Below are 22,785 nucleotides of genomic sequence, written 5' to 3' on the forward strand. Positions count from 1 at the left end.
TATATCAGATATGGTGTAATTGGATACTCATGTTGGGGGCTGTTTCTTCAGTCAGTATTTTGGGGGGAAATGGGCAATTGGTCTGCATCTGCCGCTGTCATCCAATGCATTGGCATGGATGTGTAGTTCTTTTTGTATTATTTTTCAGTAAAGAAAAAATGTTTATGTTTATGTCACAGTGTCAAACTAAACTTTCTGACATTTAATTGTAAGCTTCATTCTTTGAACTTCAATAAATATATAGATAGTGGGGTTCAAGAAACATGTTACATATATATTGCATAAATGATCATTGGGTGTCTTCTTTAAAGTTATTTAATAGGAATGCTTTTAAGCCAATTCATTCAAAGATATGTTTAAAACCATTTGTCTGGTTTTGAGAAAAGAAGATTGTTTTGAATAATCATGTTCTTATTTTTATATTGGGTGGCAGGGGTGGGGCTGTAGTTTAAGTGCTTTGTACATCCTAGTATTATTTTAAAACGCTCAATGAATTCCCACAGGAGGGGTTGATTCCTAGTCACTAGTTGAATCAATATGGTTGGTTCAGGTGTTTTCATGTTGAGATATGGTGCATAAGGCTACCTAATACAGATGCATTTGTGACTGCTTTAAAAGCAAAGCAAAAGTACACACCAAGAATTAGCATTTGATTGTGCAACAGAAGTTGTAAGCAACACATGCTTTATAATTTTGATTACAGTTATTGCATTTGAATGGCTCTTAACTTTTTCGTAATTCTTGTTTAGATGGTGATAATTGTAATTGATCCTCATAAATGACCGATTTTGTCATCATCATTCAGATGATCTTTCTAGCCTGTCTTTCGAATACTATATGGGCTATTTATCTTCTCTTGATCCTTTGCACATTTATTTTTTTAAAGGAATATCATGGATCAACTATTTATTAATGGGACCATGATGGGTTTGCCTTATTTAATGGCATGACGTCTATTTGAGTCTTTGATTTTAATGTTTCAGGTATCAAGGAAAAAAAATGAAAGTAAAGAATCTGATTTTGGCAGTTCAAACAAGTTTCTTAGCTGATTTATTGCTGGATGGTGGTGTGGATCTTTCAATTTCATCCAATTCTAAGTTCTAACACAAAAACCCATTTCAAATTTCTTTGGGTAATCTTGTCTATGACCTTCATTTGGCATCGTGATGGCAAAGTAATGTTTACCATTTTGGTTGATTTTTTTTTTTTTTTGAAAGGATTATGATGTATTTAATTTTGGTGTTTCATGTTTTTCTTTTTTTATTTTGACCTATACATGGGAGGAAGATTGTAAAGTATTTAAGATTGTTGTAATATGTTATGCCTCTCCCTTTTTGTATTTAATTTTGTTTCCCTAGGAGGACTTGGTGAGGATTATAATGTACTTGATCTTGGTATATCATATTTTTAAATTTTCTTTCTGAAGTTTTTGAACTTTTCCCTCCCATTTGTGTGAAATGAAGAGGAGGGCTCTTTGCTCAAAGTGAGAGAAAATTTTATGAGATATTACCTAATTATACAAAAATTGCATTGTTTATTCTTATATTCCAAGAATAAAGTAGATATCATCTTTATTCCATTATATATTGTCCTTTAAAATTGTTATTGTTGATGACTGACATGAATGTATATTCTTATGTTTATTATTGATGGATACACATATCAGATAGAAGAGAGTGATAGAACCAGTCGCAAGGGGTCCTTTATCGTTTTATACTACCGTTCAAGGGAAAATTTTTATTCCCATGGTCAAATATAACTAACCTTGATATAGATTGCCATGCCTTTCTTCCATGTAGAATTTGAATTTCTATACATAACCAAAGGGAATCTTGATGTTCAATGTTTAGTGCCAATACCTTGCTGGCCGATTGGTACTTTGTATCATACGTGTCCCCTACAGGAGAGGCTAAATGGGATTGAGCAGTACTGCCCTTTCTCCATATATAGCTTAGCAGTGCCTTGTAGCAGATGGTGGAAAAGTTGAAATGGCAGCTACTTGTGGAATGGTGTCTGGGTATTTTGTTTTTAGCGTAGGGGTAGAGATGCTGATTGATGTAGGCATAAAAGCATGGGTATGATGTAGAGGTAAATTTTTATTCATGATTTTTTACATCCCTTAATGCTTGTGGAATGGATATCAAATACTGGAGGAGGAGAAGTTTGATTTTGAATATTGTTATGTGTAGAAAATTAGTTTGGGGTTCTAAAATTTTCCATCATTATTGCAGAGAAATAGGGCATTCATAGAGTTCTAATAAGCTCAGAAGAAGATATTGGACACCCCATCAAATTGTAAGACAAGAGTCAAGACCTGCGTGGTTGCTAGAGGGAGGTCCAAGAACTTTTTTTTTTTTTTTATAAAGTCAAGACATGTGAGGTTCTTAATTCTTAGAGATGTTCTTTGTTTTAGAAGTCATAAGTTTGCCGCAATCTGCTTAGATTCTTGTAACAGTGAGATGGCTGTTTTTTGTGTTCCTTGCCAATCAAGGCACAAAAGTTTGGTTGATATGTGCTTTTAAATCAAACAGATCTGTGCTAGTGCTTGCCACCTTCTATTTAGTTACGTTTTGTAAGGTCTTTTTAAATAATCTTTCATAAATTGGAAGGTCTTCTTTTTTCTATTTTGAGTAAATTGTAAATTACACCCTTGAAGTTTGGAGTTGACTGGATTTTACACTCCAAAATTTCAGAACCTTGATTTTACGCCCTGAAGTTTGGTTCCGTTAGCAATTCACCCTTCACTGTTAGTTTTTGCTGTTAAGGGTCCGTTTGGTTCCCGTAAAATATTTTTTGGAAAATACTTATTTTCCGGAAATGCTATTTTCCGAAAAAGGAAAATATTTTCAAGTGTTTGGTTATATTATGAAAATTGTTGTGGAAAATATTTTCATGTGTTTGGTTCTATTAGGAAAATGCTATTTTCCTACAATTTTTTCTAACAACAAATTCCGGTAACATCAACACAGCAACAACAACATCTGCCAACAACAACAACATCTGGCAACATCCGGCAACAACAACAACAACATCCGGCAACAACAACAACAACAACGCAAATTCCGGCAACAATAACACAAATTCCGGTGACAACAACAACAACAACAACAATTTTCATTCCTCAGCTCCCAAACAAATATTAACATCATTCTTCAGTCCACAGCCACAAAAATACAAAACCCAAAGACAAAAAATCATCAACAACAACAATCAAACTTAAAAAAAAAAAACTGAGAAATTGAGGAAGAGGGAGAGACGGGTCTGGGTCCGGGTCGACGTTGGAGCGGTGCTGCGATTGTAATGAATCGAGGAAGAGGGAGCGACGTTGGGTCGAGGAAGATGGAGTGGTGCGATGGCCCGATCGAGGAGGCGATGGGTCTAGGTCGAGCGGCGTTGGAGCGATCAGCGCGGTGTTGCGATTTCCCTTTGATTGATCGGCGCGGTGCGATGGCGAGGTGCGAGACCGGTGCGATGGCACGGTTCGTGGGTTCGTTGGTTCATGGCGCCGGTGAAGTCGAAGGCTCGTGAACGCCGGCGATGGGCTGTGGCGTTGGTTCGTTCTCTCTCTCACTCTCTTTCGCTCTCTCTCGCTCGGTTTGGTTCTTCCTTCCACTCTCTCTCTCTCTGTCTCTCTCTCTTTTTCCGGAAACACTTTGAAGTGAAAATAGGTACTGAAAATGATTTCAGTTGGTAACGAAAAATTTGGAAGTGATTTTCCGGAAAATAGAATTTTTCGGAACAGCCAAACACGCGAAAATGTGGAAAACCATTTCCGGAAATGATTTACTCCCAATTCAAACGCAGCCTAAGTAACACATCATCATGCTGATATATTTTACATTTGCCAAATCAACCACAAAACTACGTGGTTTTTGTGATACCAAAAAAAGAGCTGGCATACATCAAAACTATGTCGTTTTAGGCATAAACTTAAAACAAAAACCTCTGGCCTAGACGACACAGTTTCAAGGTAAATTCTAAAATCTAAAAACAAAGAACACGAAGAACTCACACCTCCCTAGCCCAAACCCCTTGGCTCAGACTGAACCCAGATAGACCATCAAGGCATCAACTCACCTCGTGAACCCAGGGGGCAGCGGCGAAGAACCCAGGTGGCAGCAGTGACAGTGGTGTCCACACCGATAGTGAGCTGCTCTTCTCTTTCTTTCTTTTCGGATTTGGTTTGTGTAGTCTTAATTCCTACTTCCCAACAATAAAACGTGGCATCACACCAATACAATAGTAAATTTAAACCATTGGAAAAACAAAATTGAAAAACATTTGCTTCATTTCGTGGTCACTGCCTTTGAGGTGTGTAAATATATAGTCATATTTGTGTTGATTTTTTCAATGACATTTTGGGCTGTGGTTTTGAAGTTTTTCATGTTGGTTGTTAAGATTGAATTCCTATTATTTGGGAAGATGTTATTTGTTTATATGGGTGGTAAATTTTCTGAAATTTGGAACTTTCTGTGATAGTTTATAGCTATGCACGGTAGGTGTTTGTGAAAATGTTTGTGCCAGCCTGTATTGATAACTATACAGTCAAAGCAATATTATTTTCTTTGGTTTTTATTGAGTTTAATTTTATCTTCATTGCTGAATGATATCTTGGAACCATCATAATTATTATTTGAACTTGTTGTAGGTTAGGAGAACAGGAGGTGATAATGAGTTTAAGGGCTTAAGGGCTTAAGAGTGGAAGAGGATCATCACCCATCAAGTGTTGCTTGAAGCCAATCAACTATAGTAATTGCCTTGTGCTTATTATTTGCATATTGCTATTTGGTCATGCTTACCATATGATCCAATATATCAATTATTACAGGTCTTAACCCAAACAAGTGTTGCTGGAAGCAGTAAAGTTGGTAGATATGGAAAAGGAAATGGAACTGTTGCTGGAGGAAAAGTTGAAAATAGAACTGGAAAAGGATGAGGGTCAGCGGCAGTGCTAGTTTGTAGGACCTTTTATATGTTAGGACATTTGATTGTTAGAAGCTTTTTTGGTTACTGTTTTGTAAAGCTGTCCATAAGCTTATTTGATGGTGTTAATGGACAAAAGTAACCTATTTTGTGTTGGTCTTAGGTAGGACCTTTGGTTTGACAAACATTATCAGTCACTGTTTTATTTATCTTATGTGATGTTTATGTCTGATTAAGACATTTTCGGCTGGTAAAGATTTAAAGAATTGCATATATACCTAACTGCCTGCAGGTCTAATGTAATTGCAATTTGCATTTATAAATGACTATTTCAATTATAATAAACAATATTCCAAAAAAAGACAAAACCAAGCGTCAATTTTCATTGCAAAAAATGCATTTCAATTTCCATTACAACATATTAAAAAGAGTGGTCATTACAATTGTCATTACATTAAACAAGATAAGAAACTAACTACAATTTCAAAACAATTGTCACTACAATCTTTCACAATGACTAAACTAGAATTCACCTATTCTAAATACAATAAGTTCTTTCATTGGAGATGCTTTCACTAAACAAACTAAAATGACTACCACAACAACAAACCAACTTTTACAATTTGGGTTCCCTCGGAGAAGCTGCTATTTCTACAATTTCACTCCTTCCCATTTCAAGATTGTCAATTTGCAAGAGATAAGAGGCACATATACACCTGATCCTGAATCTTTCATTGGCTCACATCTAATTTCAGTTATCACTGGGGAACACAGAACAACTTCAAGAGCTCATGCATTCAACATCAACCTTTTAATATCTTCTCAATCTATGGAACAATGGAAAATTTGAAGGGTCCTGGACATGAGGGAACCAACTGATAAGAGATTATACCAAGTGTTGCAGCAGCTACAGCATCTTCAATTCGTTCTTCAATTGTTCTAATTCTGCTGGATGCATTTTACTAATGGCAGAATTAAAAGATTCTCCATGAAGGGCAGCACATGTTTGAAGGTTCTCTCTGATTGAGGTCTCTAGTGACAACTGGTTGATTTGGTTGGAATAATTGATCTGATAGTTTCAGCACTTTCAGGCATATCCCCAAAATGTTCACCTGCCTTCTGAATTCATGTTTATTCATCTGAATTCATCACTTTCAGGCTTATCCCCAAAATGTTGACCTGTCTTCTTCTTAACTCTTTACTCGGAATGGTGCCTTCCCCATGGCACCTGCTGGAGCTCATATTTTCACCACTGGCATCACAAAAGAGAGAAATAAGAACAAAGAATAGAAGTTGATTCTAAAATGACAGCTGAGAATTTGGATAACAAGTTCAATTAAGTATTAGAGATCCAACTTGGACTCTTCCTCAGATAAGTCATTGTTTTCGCTCAATATTACAGTCATGCATACATACACTGTATAAATCAAAAGGCACAATTGCAAGACTTAATCAAAGGTTACCCAATATTCATTTGCAAATAATGTGTAAAATACAAAGATGAATCCATACCTCAAAATCTGATCAAGCTTATCAAGGACTTAAGGCAGTCTCAATGTGAGAATGATTGAAAGGGCTAAGCCAAATGTCTTCCTTTGGGTGGAAGATACATTGTCTAACTATGACAAAACAAAAATACTTTGGCAATAAAAAAATGAAGCAAGACTTAAAGTAGGGGTTGTCTACATTTTCCATGCAATGCCAACAGAAATTTCAATAAGAAAAGTGTTGGTATGTAGTTAGAATGCAATGAATAAATAATGTGATCCTAAGACTCTATAACTATAAGTTTACCAAGTGCATAATAGTTGATCCCTTAACTTTATTCCTGTAGTTTACAAGACTTGTTGTAAACTGGAGCTATAAAAAGGGTACCAATATTCTGCACAAATAATAATTATTTTAGTTCATTTTTTTTTTTTTTTGATTTATGATGTTTCGAAGATATCATTTAGCAGTGAAGATAAAATTAAACTCAATTTTCTTTCTTTCTTCAAGTTAATTTTGCAATAAAACCAAAGAAAATAATATTGCTTTGACTGTACAGTTATCACTACAGAGTGGCACAAACATTTTGACAAACACCTACCGTGCATAACTATAAACTATCACAGAAAGTTCTAAATTTCAGATAATTTACCACTCATATAAACAAATAGCATCTTCCCAAATAATAGGAATTCAATCTTAACAGCCAACATGAAAAACTTCAAAACCACAGCCCAAAATGTCATTGAAAAAATCAACACAAATATGACTGAATATTTACACACCTCACTGGCAGTGACCACGAAATGAAGTAAATATTTTTCAATTTCGTTTTTCCAATGGTTTTAATTTATTGTTGTATTGGTATGATGCCACGATTTAATGTTGGGAAGTAGGAATTAATATTACACAAAGCCAAATTCGAAAAGAGAGAAAGAGAGGAGCAGCTCACTATCGGTGTGGCCGCCACTGTCACTGCCGCCGCCTGGGTTCACGATGTGAGCCGATGGTCTATCTGAGTTCAGTCTGAGCCGAGGGGTTTGGGTTAGGGAGGTTTGGGTTCGTGGGGTTGGGGCTAGGGAGGTGTGAGTTCTTCGTGTTCTTTGTTTTTAGATTTTAGAATTTAGCCTGTCGTTTAGGCTAGAGATTTTTGTTTTAAGTTTATGCCTTAAACGATGTAGTTTTGATTTATGCCAGATCTTCGTTTAGTAATCACTAAAATGACATAGTTTGTGCCTGATTTGACAAAAATAAAATACATCAGTATGATGGTGTGTCACTTAACAGTAGAAACTAACCGTGGGGGGTGAATTGATAACGGAATCAAACTTCAGGGCGTAAAATCAAGTTTTTGAAACTTTGGGGGTATAAAATCCAGTCGGCCCCAAACTTCAGGAGTGTAATTTGCAATTTTCCATTCTATTTTTTAAAAGGGCCTCAGATAAAGTTGCAATGAGTATAGTTAAACAACTTTGTAAACAATGAGACGCACCTATGTCTTGTAGTCGTTTTCACTTGTTATTGTATAATCACTGTATACTATGACATTTCAACATTGGTTTTGTTTTTTATTTATTTATTTAATATTTAATCACTCCATCAAGAATATAATTACTGCTAATTTTCATTCAAACAGTGAATGGCTTTTAAGTAAAATTGAAAATTTGTAATTTCTAGGTAGCTGATTTTGTATCTGTTTTTAATAATTACTGTAGTTTAAGAACTTTTTATTTATTTTTGGTGGGATACTCTCTCGATATTATCCCTCTTATCCATATTACATTATCCATAACAGCCAGCCTTTTGGAACCTAAAGTTTCTCTTCTCTACCAACATGTTCATATGGCCCCCAAAACGAATAAATTTCATTACATTACTAGAATTTGTACATCATTTTATTCATAATTCCAAAGATATGTTAATTTGGAGATCTAATAAGGCATGTGTGCACTATTAAATCCAGTTGTAACTTATTCTTTTGAAAGCTCTCTCTTACACAAAAACCATTTAAGTGCAATAACTGCGTCAATGCTAGAAATAGTTAATGCAAAAAACAGTGAACAATTTTTATGACAAAACAGTGAACAGTTTTAATTAATGCAAAAAACAGATTTTATGAATGCAGTAAGCAGATTTGAATATACAGTAAATATGATGTGTAGAGAGAAAATTTCATAAATGTAGAAACAGATTTTATCAATGCAGAAAAATATATTCGATTATTGTGAAATTCAAACATGAAAAAGCATTCAGATTTGGCGTTTAAATTTAGAAAACACGATTTCATTAGGTGTTTTATGAGAAAACAGTGAACAATTTTTTAAATAGTGAACAGAAAATAATTTATGCAAAAAAGAGAGCGAACAATTTCTTAAATAATGCTGAACAGAAAATAATTTTATGTAAAATCATAGAAATAGTTGATACAGAAAATAGTGAACAATTTTTATGAGAAAACAATGAACAATTTTAATCAATGTAGAAATTAAATTCATATTTCGAAATTAAAATCCCTATATCTTACAATGCTTCTATTTAAATAAATAAAAAGATAGAAAAGCTACTTATTTTTATCCTTATGTTTATTTGTCAATTATCCTCAAGCAAAAAAAAACAAAAACAAAAACAAAAAAAAACAAAAAAAAAAAATTTACACAGTACTCGAGTTTGGTAAATTCGAGTACTGTAGAAAAAAAAAATTCTGATTTTTTTATAAAAGGTACTCGAGCCTGGTATACTCGAGTATTGTGTTGCATGGTACTCGAGTTTTCCAAGCTCGAGTACCAATTAATTTTTTTTAATCACCAATTTCCAGCTCAGCAGCCACGGTGAAACTATAAAATAGGGTACTCGAGTTCACCAAACTCGAGTACTTGAAAAAGTGGTACATTCCTGTTTATTTCCGAAACAGTGTTTTTTTGCCAAATATTTCGAAAATTGATGGTAAAGGGCCATTTTGGCCGGTTTTCACTTAAAATTATATAATCACCGTATACCTATGACATTTCAACATTGGTTTTTTTGTTTTTTTTGTTTTTTGTTTTTTCTAAAGATTTAATCACTCCATCAAGAATATGATTACTGCTAATTTTCATTCAAACAGTGAATGACTTTAAAGTAAAATTTCCTGGTAGCAGATTCTGTATCTGTTTTTAATAATAACTGTAATTTAAGAACTTTTTAATAATTTTGGTGAGATGCTCTCTTGATATCATCCCTCTTCTCCATATTTCATTATCCACAACGGCCAGCCTATTGGAACCAGAAGTTTCTCCTCTACCAATATGTTCTTATGGCCCCAAAAACGAATAAATTTCATTACATTACTAAATTTTGTACATCATTTTATTCATAATTCCAAAGATATGTTAATTTGGAGATTTGATAAGGCATGTGTGCACTATTAAATCCACTTGTAACTTATTCTTTTGAAAGCTCTCTCTCTCTCCCCCATGGGTTGAAGCTCTTCTCCCTCATCAAACGTGTAGTTTCTTGGCACTACCCAAAAAAAAAAAAAAAAATCCTAATTTTTCATGTTTTCTATTCAAACTTCAAAGCCTTGGTAAACAGTCTTCTTCGTGGAGAAAGCAAATTTTCTTTGATTCTCAATCCTTTCTTTGAAAGTTGCAATGGAACACTTTTTCCTCTTAGATTGTGCAATCACTTCTAGTTTTGGGGCCACCTCAAGAACTGATTTTCATTTTCAACATTAGTTTTTATTATTTATTGATTCCATCAAAACTAGAAGGTTGAATTCACATCCAATAAATTATCCATTTATAGTTTTTTGGTAGTTTTTATTATTTATTGATTCCATCAAAACTAGAAGGGTTGAATTCACGTCCAATAAATTATCCATTTATAGTTTTTTGGTAAATTTTGTTTCACCAAAAAAGTTTTTACTTTGAAGATATTTAAGGCCCCTCAACTATATTTATGATGAGAATCAGAATACTAGGAACACTTCGGCCTATTCACTTGACTACCCACTCCAAGTCTCAGTCTTGCGTCCTGATAATGAGAGAATTGTAAGGACTCCGAATAATATGTACATCAATTTATCATCCATGCTTGCATGGACTTGACCATACACAGAGCATCTATAGTTGCCGTAATAAGTTATGGAAAACCACATCAAAGTGAAAAGAGAAAATCAGTAAACAATTCTAATTTGCCCAAACGACCTCTATAGCAATGGAAGAAGACACACCACGACATTGGGAGACAATTATACAATTGGAAGCAACATTTTAATAGCAAAGAAAATGTCCAAAGAGTTGAATAATTAAAAGGAAGCCAATAGGGTATTAGCTTAGTTATGGGAATAATTTCCTCAATGTTACAAAGCAAAGTCCAATGAGCAATAGTGAGGGTTTAGGAATTACACTTTCTAACTAAATGTAAAGCTTGCCAACAATAGCATGAATTTGATGCTAAGCTAGTATCCACTATTAGTGGTTCTATGGACTAGTGAGATCTGTATAGAGAACTTTGGATTTGTTGAATTTCTTTTAGTTCATTTCCCTCCATCAAAACCTTTCTAGAACAAAGCTTTGAGTGCTGCTCTTGCTTCTGCTATAAGGGGACCATCCATCCTTATTATCTTAATACAAACCAAATAATGCCATTCTTATGGTCATGGCCATCTGTTGCAAAACATGTTTGGTTGTTTGTTAACACTGCATCAAAATTAACTTTGACAAAAGGGGGATGAAGAGGTGTTCATGTTCTGGTACCTTTGTAACTCAGTAGTGGATTCCCATGCTTGCAAATGAGTTTTTGTAGGTTGAGATGCGCTCCCTAGATTGGATCAGTCATAGTCCTACGTACCATCTGACTATTCCTTTGCATCCAGATCACATCACAACATATGGTAGCATACAATGATAAATTTCTGCCTCTTCTAGTGGGACCTTGACGGAGCTTTTTGGATTGAACACTATTTGGATCCATTCCTCCATAGATGATAGGTTGAGCTCTTCAATTCTAAAAGGTCGTTGGGGACAACCACAAATTCCGAGTCACTAGGCACTTTAAGAATGGGTGCTCTATGGACTCTTGGGCTGCATTACACATCATGCGGTTTAGGTCTTCTATTGAAAATATCAGGTTTAGCATAACTTTTGTTATGGAATGAATTTCCAGAGTTTTAATTGTCATGAATTTTAAGTCTCCACGACTTCTTCTATTTTACTTTAGGCATAGGACCACTCACTCTAGTTGTGTTGGCCGGTCCACTAAACAGTTCTTGTTGAGAAGTCTCCACTCTAATTAGGGGTCTAGAAGTGCTTGAGTGAGCTGAATCTTCAGCATGTTTTTTGCAGTTACTGATTCAAATAGCTAGTAAACTTCTTGTCTATTCCATCTTCACGGTTTTGTCAAGATGAGCTCAAACACCTACTTAATCGCCTGGCTCATGTGTTGAGGTTGAGGCGGTTTAGATCCAGTAAGGAATCCACGAGGAGTTTCAAACATCCACTCCTACTCCAATTTTTCAACAAATTCCGAAAGGTATCTCTACCGCCCAGGATTGATTTCCACACCCATGACCCCATACTAGAAGAGGGAACCAACATTAAGGTTATCGTTATTAGTTCTTACCCCATTTCTATCTTTGTCTGTCAGTATGCTCCATTCCATTTTTCTATCATTGTTCTGTTGATGTACTCCATACGTCTAAGCCCAAGTCCCATAACAAGTTTAGGCTTGAAAATGCTATCCCAAGATTTTATGTAGAATCCTCTTATGTCTTCTTTCTTCCTCACCAAAAGTCCCCAAGTATCTTGTCGATTTGTTTACAGGTTGTTTCAGGAAATCCTATTGTTGACATCGTATAGTTCAGAACTTCAGATAATGAATCTGATCAAGTAAGCTTTAGCTGTCTAGGATATTATTCTTCACTTACAATGCCGTACCTTTATTTGTATCTTTTCTAATACATGCGCTACTACTACAGGGCTAGAGTATAAACCTTCATTCTTGTGTCTTGTTTTCTCTATCTGTGAAGATTCATATGAATACCTGAACTAAATAGGAGCTGATGTTAACAGTGAAACAATAGGGAACTAACTGCAAAGAATGATGTTAATAAGCCTAATATTAACATCACTATTCGCAAACCAGCTCAATGCACAAAAAAAATTGACATAAATTTTTTTTTTTTTTTTGGTTAAGTGAAAAACGAGAATATTAGTTGAGACTTATAAGTAATAGTCTTAAACCCATCTCAAAATAATGTGATTACATTGGAATATATAATATATATTATGTAAGTAAAGAATTCTATATCTTGATTTTTTGTAAGGTTTTTTTTTTTTTTGCAAGGAAACATATTGCATTTTACTTTTAATTTAATATATAAGGCAAGATATTTTTAATATGTTATAATATAGTGAGATATGCATCAAAACAAAAAACAATAAAAAAATTGAAGAAAGTATAATTTTTATTAGAACATGAAAATGAATCTTGATTATTTCATATGAAAGCAAACATTATTTTGCATTTTTGCAGAGTTAATGAGCAATTTATAAAAGCTTTTTCTTCCATTTTATTACATAAGAACACTATTAAACAAAGCTATAACGATTTATATTTTGATAATCACTAAACTTGTATATGAGAAGCAACCATTACAAATTTTTCATCCCAAAACATATATTGATTTCTTTTTTTCTTTTTTCTTTTTCTTTTTTTCCTTTCCACACAATTTTAAAAATGTGAAAAATTGGGGAAAATCTAAATGTGTAGTAGATCTAGTCAATTATAAATACTCCCTCCATCCCAATTTGTTTGTTATGTTTGAAAAGTCAAACTTTTTAAGGGAACATCATTTATTGTCTTGTCTACCTTATAAAAATGTATAAATTTACAAAATTACCTTTAAATAAATTTATCAACTTTTTTAAAAAGAGTTATTCTTAATGAGGCAGCTAAAAAGGTGCCCCAGTTAAATTGATTTTTTAAAATATTAGTTAGTTTTTTTTTTTTTTAATAGTTTTGAAAATAAAGTAGGGGTATAATAGAAATATTAGTAAACTAATAATTTTTATTTTTAGAAACAGGAAAATATTTTGGGACATCCCAAAATAGAATAGAGGCCAAATAAACTGGGACGGAGGTAATAGCATAAAGGAGGGGGAGGGGGGTGCGAACACAAATCGTATTCATGATAGAATTGTTTATACATATCCATATTTGTTTTTATATACAATGGAATCACTTCATTATGTTGAGTTACTAAAACATTTATACATTTTACAAATTACATGTACATTAATTGATTTTAAGAGAGTAGTAATTGATTTTAAGAGAGTAGTAATGGTTCTTCCAAATCAACTTTATACTCTTGTTTGCTAAAGATTCATGTATAGTAGCTCTAGAACCGTATCTTTGTGTGTCACTTGGTTAGCATTTCTAAGGTTGCAACAATAAAAAATTGGAGAAAGTATAATTTTTATTATAACATGAAATTGAATCTTGATTATTTCTTATGAAAGCTAACATTATTTTGCATTTTTGGAGAAGTTAATGAGTAATTTATAAAAGCTTTTTCTTCCATTTTATCACATAAAAGCACTATTAAACAAGGCTATAACGATTTATATTTTGATAATCACTAAACTCGAATATGAGAAGCAACCATTACAAATTCTTCCTCCCCAAAACATATATTGATTTCTTTTTTCTTTCTTCTTTTTCATTTTTTTCCTTTCCATACAACTTAAAAAATGTGAAAAATTGAGGAAAATCTAAATGTGTGGTAGATCTAGTCAATCATAAATAGCATAAAAGGAGGAGAGGGGGGAACGCAAATCCTATCCTATTCATGATAGAATTGTTCATACATATCCATATTTGTTTTTATATACCATGGAATCACTTCATTATGTTGAGTTACTAAAACATTTATACATTTTTCACATTACATGTACATTAATTGATTTTAAGAGAGTAGTAATGGTTCTTCCAAATCAACTTTATATTTTGTTTGCTAAAGATTCATGTATAATAGCTCTAGAACTATATGTTGTTTGATCTCTTCCAGGTCTTCAGCTTTAGCCCAAATCACAGCATAAGAGCTGTAGTTTAACATTTTTTTTTCCTATTTATTTAAGTTGGATGTTACGTCTTGTTATTATGTCCCTTATCCAAATTACATGATTCACAAGCAGGCATTTTCAAACCAAAAGTTTCACTTCACTACTAACCTGTCCTCAATAGCCCAAAAATTGACAAGAAATTAGCCTTGGACATCCAAGTCAGCCAAAAAAAATACTAGTCTTAGAAACAATGAAATTAAAATTTTAGAATAATATAAGTTATGACCGACTCCACCAAAGTCTAGGCAATAGAGCAAGCAAGTGAAGAAGAGGGTCAAATACTAAGCCGTTGAATATGGTACTGACTACTGACCGATTCCACCAAAAAGCAAGCCAAGTTACATTCTAGTAAATTTGTAGGTCCCATGAGCTAGGGCCATAAGACAAACAATTTACTCCAGGATTGACTTGGAATTCTAATTTAAAAACAAATTTCATATATATGGAAAGATTCGTTGATGAAGTGCAAACTTTCAAGGATGCTTTGTTTGAAACCTTGATGCTTCAAAGTGAACTTTAATGAACAAATAGATTAATGGAAACTTCTGAAAATAATGTAATCAGCAAAGATGATTTTACAGATGTTCACAATAACAAGACAGGAGTTTAACATATCACAGTGTGAACCTCAACAAAATATTCCTTTATTACTGTTGGATTTCTTTTTCTTCTTTTTCTGGGGGGCCAAAAAGAAAATTATCTTATTAGTTGTGTTTCTATATTTTTGGACTCTGCTCCTACATATGCATTTTGGCTTCCACATCACAACTTTATCCTAGGGGGCAGCTTCACTACCTGGAATGGGTGCAACTTCATTGGCCACTGTTGCAGATACAAATTGCTTGGCCAACACTGTTGGATTATCTACTGGTGCCGTGACTGAGATATCTGAGTGTAGACTTGCCTCCTTTACAGACTCTGAATTTCTATCCTTGGTTTTGGTGTTGGTACTAACAGTTGCTGGGGCTTCAGACTCTGTTATGACATGTTGCAGCTGACTTTAATTTGACTTCGGTCATACCATCTTTTTGGGTCCCAGCTTCAGATCCATCTCTTGATCCTTGACTCTCTGAGCCTTGTTGATTCTCAGTTTCAAGAATCGATTGTGATGCTGCTGCTGGTGGTACTGGCACTGAAGCCGTATGTGCCTGCTGCAGGAATCATTCCTGGTGCTTGGGCTTGAGAGAGAACATTAGACATCAACAGCTGGACCAAAAGGATTTGGGGGTCATTAACACCTGGTTGAACTTGAGGAGTTAAGGAAGTTGATGGAGAATTGACGTTGGGTTGGTAGACTGCTTGAAGCCCCATTTGTCCGTGCTCTGATGGAGCGTTAAAGTTAGGTGGGTAAAGTGCTTGAAGTCCTGCTTCTCCATACAAGGCATGGTGGCAATGAAACCGCTTTAGATTTCCCAGGTGCTTTTTACCAGTCAAATGGCTATTAAAAACAATCTGAGGGTCACACTTGACATTGCACAACTCACATATTTAAGGAACCACCTGTTTTGGTTTGGGGGGCTCAACCAGCCTTCTTGATCCTTCATTAGTTCTCATATAATTGTGCCTGCCCAGAAACTGATGCTGAAGGTGGTGGCATTATAGCAGCTCCACCTTCAACTGGTGCAGATGCAGTAGCTGTAGTTATTGCAGCTCCAACTGGTTGAACCAGGTGATGACAGATGGCCTTGTTCTAGAGAAATAAAAATAATTAAATAATTAACAAAAAAAATATTTTCAAAATTATGAGAAACATGCGGGCATTCTTGCAAAGCAGCCATGAAGCTTTTTAAGGCAGTATCTTTAAGGTCACTCCTGTAAGTATTTAGCAATGCAATGACAATTACAGAAACATAACCAGGATCGCCATCCTCTAAGAGACCTTAAGCTCTAATTTCCAGGAAACTAACTAAGCACCTAGAACTGCTTTTCAAGCCACAGCTAAAAGCAGATATAAAAAATTAAATAAAACAATTCTTATTTTGTATTTGCAAACACTGCCTTTTTTTAATGCACGTTTAGTCCTTACCTACCATGTATCCCTATTATGTTTGACATGACATCTTATTGAGTTAAAAGGAGAATATGGAACTATACACACACACAGACACAAACACTGGATGTATATATACATGCATTCATCTGTATTTATTGACAAAAAGATATTCCCTCATTACACTTGATACATTGTATGGTTTGTTTCTTCAAAAACTAGAATTTTAATGAATAAAAGACCCACCAGACAATTATTTCATCCATTGAGATCAACATTTTTAGCATCACCAAGATGCAAGTTGATCTAAAAAAAATTCTTGGTAATCCTCATCAAGGGCCCCGAAAATAGGGTACTCAAGTCCCAAACAGATAACGAAACACCTGGTTCAAAACAGAACTGCAGTAAAGAATCATATCAGACGCAGGGACCATTAAGATGAAACTATCCCTCCCTTGCTTAACTGTAAGATGCAACAGGTAATTCAGCTGAAAATACCAGACAGTTAAGCTGAGGAACAAGCACAAAAGTGGCCCAATAAAATTTCAATTATAAGCCAGAAACTAAATCAAATGATAACAATCAAACCCAACAATGTGAGTCGACAAAATGACAACGCGTGAATTTGGGAAAGAAAGATCACTTGAATAGAAAAGCACATCAGCAAAGGATGACAACTTGTCCACACGAGCTCTAAAGCAACCAGCAAAGTCCGGCCAATATGCTTCAATAATATGGCACTGAAAGCTATAGCCATAATTGCTTAGTAAGCTAATTGAGGGACGCAATTGTCTTTATCTGGTCACTTATAGGGTTTTCTAGCCAAGTTTCATAACTATATGTTTTGGAAGTTTTTAATGTCAAAGCTGAGAATTTAATACCTATCGGCTATCAGCCTGTCGTCCCAATGATATTCCCATTAGAGCCAGAGGCTGCACAGCAATATATTCACTTAACAGAATGCAAAAATTGCCAGAGCCAGACTGCTAGAGGCATGTTGACTCTCAAGTCTCAAGGCACAATATTTGACACATTAATCTGTTCTCATTCTCTCTCTAACTCTCATGATCGGCCCTCTCTTAATTGATCGACAGGCCAGCTATCAGATCATCTTCATAAATGCTTAGAATATAACATTTGATCACTCATCAGATAAAGTTTCACCTCTGTTGGCTGGGACTCAGGTCACTAGTTTACTATCTTCTTCATTTCTCTAATGCTCTGCTTTGGTCTAAAATCTTTGGGCTTTGGTCAACTCTCTTATCGTTTCATGGTTTGACAAAAGTAATCTTGTATAATTTCCTCTTGTCAGCTTTATTATTAAACACCATTGCTCCCAAGGCCTACAAATATATTACTTTTTGAGTATCAATCTATTTCTTAGCTATTTTTTATTACTTTTAAATTTTTAGTTCTTACTTATTTAAAAAAGTATCTACTTAAAGATTTAGACTTTAGAGTGAAGAGGAGCAATCCTTTGGAAGAAGGATCTACTTAATGATTGCTNTTTTTTTTTTTTTTTTTTTTTTTATAGTAAATATTGAACTCTACTGGTTTTTAATGGGTTGTCCAGTGAGATAGTGCAGTGGCAAATGGAGGTCTGGCGAGGATTGTGGCTGGAAACGCAAGAGCTGAGGAGGGATTTAGATTTTAGGGAAAACGTGAAATAGGGTTTTTTTGGTTTTGTCTTTTGAGATGTTATCAGGTGTATTAGGATGTATTGACTCTAAAAAAAAAAAAAAGATGTATTGATTTTACAATGAATTTAAGTAAAAGTTTGATGTAGCATGTCCTAATTAGCTAGTGTAAACCAAAAGGTTTACATCCTATTCTTATTGAATTTAATCTCGACCATCAAGAGATTTGAGACAAGGAAATCCTTTATCTCTTTTCCTATTCATTGTAGGATTGGAAGTATTCTCAAGACTTCTTTAGCACGTAGAAGATGAAAGGAAAATTTTGGTCTTTAAGGTGGCAAGGGCAAGTCCAAAAGTTGATCATTTGTAATTTGTGGATGATCTAATTATTTTTTAAAGGAAAAAAAAATTAACGGATGCCCTAAGGTCATTAATTTAGGACTTTTACTTAAAACAAAAAAAAAAAAAGAAGGCAAATATAAAAGAAAACCTATTGTTGTGTGAAGTCTAAACACACTGCCTCGCCGAACTAGAGAAGTTGCCTGAAACCTACTAAGACTAAAATGTGTTTTTATATGACAAAACTCAAATAAAATGTCTGTCCAAGACTTCCATGGAAGGCTTCTAAGTAATCAGTAATAAACAAATGAAATAAAAAGGAAAACTTAGATTAACAATACTCCAAATACAAAATCATACCCAATCACACTAAGATGCATTGAGATTTGAGATTCATATCAAATATGAATCTGAAACTCAACTTTTCTTCTTCTTCTACTTATTTTTAATTAATTAATTTATTTATTTCAAAGGTTAGAATAATCACACTAAAGATTTGAGGTTCATTCATATAAGATGAGAATCACTGCCAATCGTGGCGATTGCGGTCACCGGCAAAGGAGCGAGGCAGCGGGAACAGAGAAGAGGAGACAGAGACAAGATCGGTATGGACAAGTTCTCAATGATGGTGACCTCTGGGGAGCGACGGCAGCGGCGAGCAAGGGCTGCTCAGCCATGACCAATGGTCTTTGCAGTTAGATAATGGGTCTGAGAGAGATGATGAATGGGGTTTTTGGGCTTTAATTAGGTGTTATAAGATGTATTAGTCATTGGTGTTCTATTTTAGAAAGTTTGATGTGGCACTTGTTTATTGGATGGTGTAAATAAGAGGATTTACAACCATCCTTATTGAATTTAATCTCCTTGATGGTTGGATAAAACCAATAATTGAGATTGGGAAAAAGGAAAAAGAGCTACACTCCTTAACTAATCCCAATTATTGGTTGCCGAATCCAAGACATATTAGTAATCTGAATAGAAAGCTCCACTCCATTTTAGCGTAGACCTTCTCCATATCCAAAATGAAACCACCAATGCAAAAAGCACACCACTCCATCACAAATAACCAAGGTAGTCATCATACAAAATCACATATTTGCAACAAAATTACTATCCCACATATTGGTTCCAACTGTCCATACATCGCAGCTTTATTTAACCATTTGAGACTCTACTGGCAACCATGTTCTGTGGTGGCATTTTTTTTAATGGTTTTGTTGGTGTATATCTTCTTTTCAAATTCCAAATGGCATGTTCAATGTCACCCGTTTGAGAAGGAAAGTTATTTTATAATATATTTTCCATATATTTGATTAATCTAAACTTAAGGACCATCATTGTATCCTTGACTTTAGCCTTGATCATGAATATTTGCCTATCTAATTAGTAACAATGAGGCCTACACTTATACTACATATTCTTAAAAAAAAAACACACAATATACATCAAAGCACCTACGACCACACCTAAACTCATACCCAATTTCATAACTTGTCTAGGTGTCATTTTGTGATTGGATTTCAGCATATACACATGAGACTTACTGTACTTGATTTACTTTTTTTTTTTTTTTTAACCCACGTGGTTAGTCAAGGTGACACTTAACTATTTGGGTCTATTCCTAAACTTTCTCCACTAAGGGTTTGTTTGTTTTGGTTTCAAATGATTTCAGGAAATCATTTTCCGTAAAATAGGCTGTTTGGTTGGCTTTGAAAATAGAATTTTCCGGAAATTATTTTCATTTGACCAACTTTGACCCTGGAAATTATTTTCAGTTCCTATTTTCACTTCAAAGCATTTTCGGAGAGAGAGAGAGAGAGAGAGAGAGAGCCCAGATCGCAAAGAGAGAGGAAGAAGAGACTTCGCCGGCGAACCTCGAGCTCCAGTCCGACGACCACAGACTGAGCTCCAGTCCAACGATCGCACCATGCCGATCGTCGATCGCGGATCGCAGCACCGCGCCGATCGATCTCGCCGCTCGATCTTGTCGCCCTCTCGATCTCGTCTCGATCTCGTCTCGATCTCGTCGTTACCCGTGACCAATCTCGTCGCCCATGACCTATGACCAATCTCTCCCTTTCCCTCCATTTTTGATCACTCTCTCTTCCTCGCTCTCTCAGTTTGACCGAATGGTGGATTTGATCGAATGGTGTTGTTGTGATTTTTGTTTTTTTAAGTTTATATGTTGAAATTTTCTATTATAAAATTTGTTTGGTAATTGAGAAAATGGGTGAGAAAATGTGAGAAAGTAGTAGGAAAATAGTATTTTCAGAATGCAACTAAACACATGAAAACATTTTCTAGAAAAATTTTCATAATGCAGCCAAACACTTAGAAAATATTTTCCTTTCCTGAAAATAGTATTTCTGAAAAATATTTATTTTCCTAAAAATATTTTATGTGAACCAAACACAGCCTAAGTACACATTTATTCCCATCTCTGTATTTCTCTTCATTGTTTACTGTTCTTAATTTAACAGGGTCAACTTTCTTATCATTAGTGTTCTTGAGGCCCTAAAGAGCTGGGGAATTTAAAAACATCAATAAGCCGAAGCCCAGCACAACATATTAGTGCTTTACTCTTTATGCATAAAACAAAAACCTCTCTCTTCTGGCAAAAAATGTCCCAAACAATGGAACCTCGTCAACCAGTACAACCTCAAATCCTTCGACAAAGGATGAACCATCTCCCACAAGACATCGTACTCAACATTCAGGTGCGTTTGCAAACTGTAGGACTCCTCAATCACTAGTACTAATTGCATCTCTACCCACCTTAATAACACCAACAATGACGATGATCATGCTTATCTCATACAAACTTGTATTCATTATAACTCTTCTAGGATACCAAAAGTTTGTAAGCTTCTTTGTTGTGACCGCACATTTGATTGGCTTTTTGAGTATTCAGTTCCCTCTGCTTTTGATTTAGACATGTCCCTAATTGTCAGTTCGTGCAATGGTATAGTATGTCTTGGTCGATATGGAAATCGTTCCATTAATTCTGATTCTATATTTTTGTGGAACCCCAGTATTAGAAAATTTAAGAGGTTGCCTGATTCGCGTTTAAGCCAATATTTTTCTAGAAACCAAGATTTTTGGGTTTCTACCGGATTTGCTTATCAATCCAAGACAAATGACTACAAGGTTGTAAAGCTCCAATTGTGGCTGAGGTTTACATGTTAAGCTTGGATTCATGGAGAAGGGTTGAAGTCTCATTGAGATCCAATGTTGTGGTCTCCTATATCGACCTTATTTCATCTGCCCAACTTGATGGAGCAACCGAGCTATCCAGATAAGAAGTATTATTTATTGCATTTTGTTAGGTAAGTGTGATACGACTGAGACCATTATCATGTTGTTTCCTTTGTATCATTTTGTTTACTTTGGTATCATTTTGTTTTGCCGTAGGCATAAATGTACTGATATGATGTAGGTTAATTTAATTCAAATGTATATCAACCTTTATGCTTGAGGTGAATTCATTAAAAAACATATAACATTTTAATTCTGATTTGTGAGCCTCTGATGGTTCTGCAAACTATTAGATTAGAGATCTTATTTTAATTCAAAAAAATAAAATAAAAATGGAGCAGAGAAGAGAGAAGAAAATGGGATGTGGAAGTTCTTAAGTGGTGAGCATAGGTCCAGCGAAGATCTTGTGCTTGGCTCCTTGATCAAAATGATATATATCTCGCTAGTGGCTGCAGTACATCTGCTATGCAATTTTAGATTGTTGTATCTCTTCTCATGGATTTGCATTTTCTCGTTGCCTTGAGAGAAAAATTGAGATAACATATAGTGACTGAAAAGGATTTAAAGCTTTGTGATCATGGATTGTCAACACCTTCACTATTTTGGAGTTGCAATTGTTTCTACTCATGCTTTGGTGGCTAAATCACAATGTTCATTGCCAATGGTAATGAGAATGAATTAGTGTGTTTAGTTGCTAATACGTTGTGTTTCTATTAGTATTGGTGTGGTCATTTTGTGAAAATATTTAACAAATTATTTAGTGTAAATATGGAAAGTTCTTTTTGAACCTCAAAGTTTATGGTAACGTGAATAGTGTTTCTAAAATTTTGTTTTATATGAAGAAGATTTGAAGACACGCTGTTGTAAGGTTGTCTCATGGCTTGGCCCCTTTTATTTTTTGGCATTGATGTGATTTGACCTGCTTTGATTCATAAGATAAATTTTTTTATTGATTGCATCACTATAATAATATTTTAGTTATTTGTTAATATACAAAAATAGTAATTTTGAACTAAAGTTATCTTTTGATTGGATGTCATACAAGTCTTTT

At 34.6% G+C, this 22,785-nt stretch overlaps 2 protein-coding genes and 3 long non-coding RNA genes across 5 annotated transcripts in view; 4 read left to right on the top strand and 1 right to left on the bottom strand.

Annotated features, from left to right (window-relative positions):
• Positions 1 to 22,785, top strand: part of LOC112040805 (TMV resistance protein N) — a 139,733-nt gene that overhangs the window by 15,036 nt on the left and 101,912 nt on the right. The window lies entirely within an intron of this gene.
• Positions 1 to 22,785, top strand: part of LOC112038656 (disease resistance protein RPV1) — a 107,839-nt gene that overhangs the window by 14,676 nt on the left and 70,378 nt on the right. The window lies entirely within an intron of this gene.
• Positions 3,949 to 5,163, top strand: LOC112040809 (uncharacterized). Its single transcript, XR_002886101.2, has 3 exons — positions 3,949 to 4,145; positions 4,649 to 4,749; positions 4,829 to 5,163. It is a non-coding gene; the product is annotated as an uncharacterized LOC112040809 (long non-coding RNA).
• LOC112040810 (uncharacterized) lies at positions 5,303 to 7,565 on the bottom strand. The gene is made up of 2 exons (XR_002886102.2): positions 7,364 to 7,565; positions 5,303 to 6,175 (listed from the first exon to the last, which is right to left on the bottom strand). It is a non-coding gene; the product is annotated as an uncharacterized LOC112040810 (long non-coding RNA).
• Positions 12,211 to 16,263, top strand: LOC136067825 (uncharacterized). Its single transcript, XR_010629231.1, has 2 exons — positions 12,211 to 12,278; positions 15,604 to 16,263. It is a non-coding gene; the product is annotated as an uncharacterized LOC136067825 (long non-coding RNA).

This window comes from Quercus suber, unplaced genomic scaffold (genome assembly GCF_002906115.3).
Source record: "Quercus suber isolate HL8 unplaced genomic scaffold, Cork oak 2.0 scaffold_7, whole genome shotgun sequence".
Lineage (NCBI taxonomy): Eukaryota > Viridiplantae > Streptophyta > Magnoliopsida > Fagales > Fagaceae > Quercus > Quercus suber.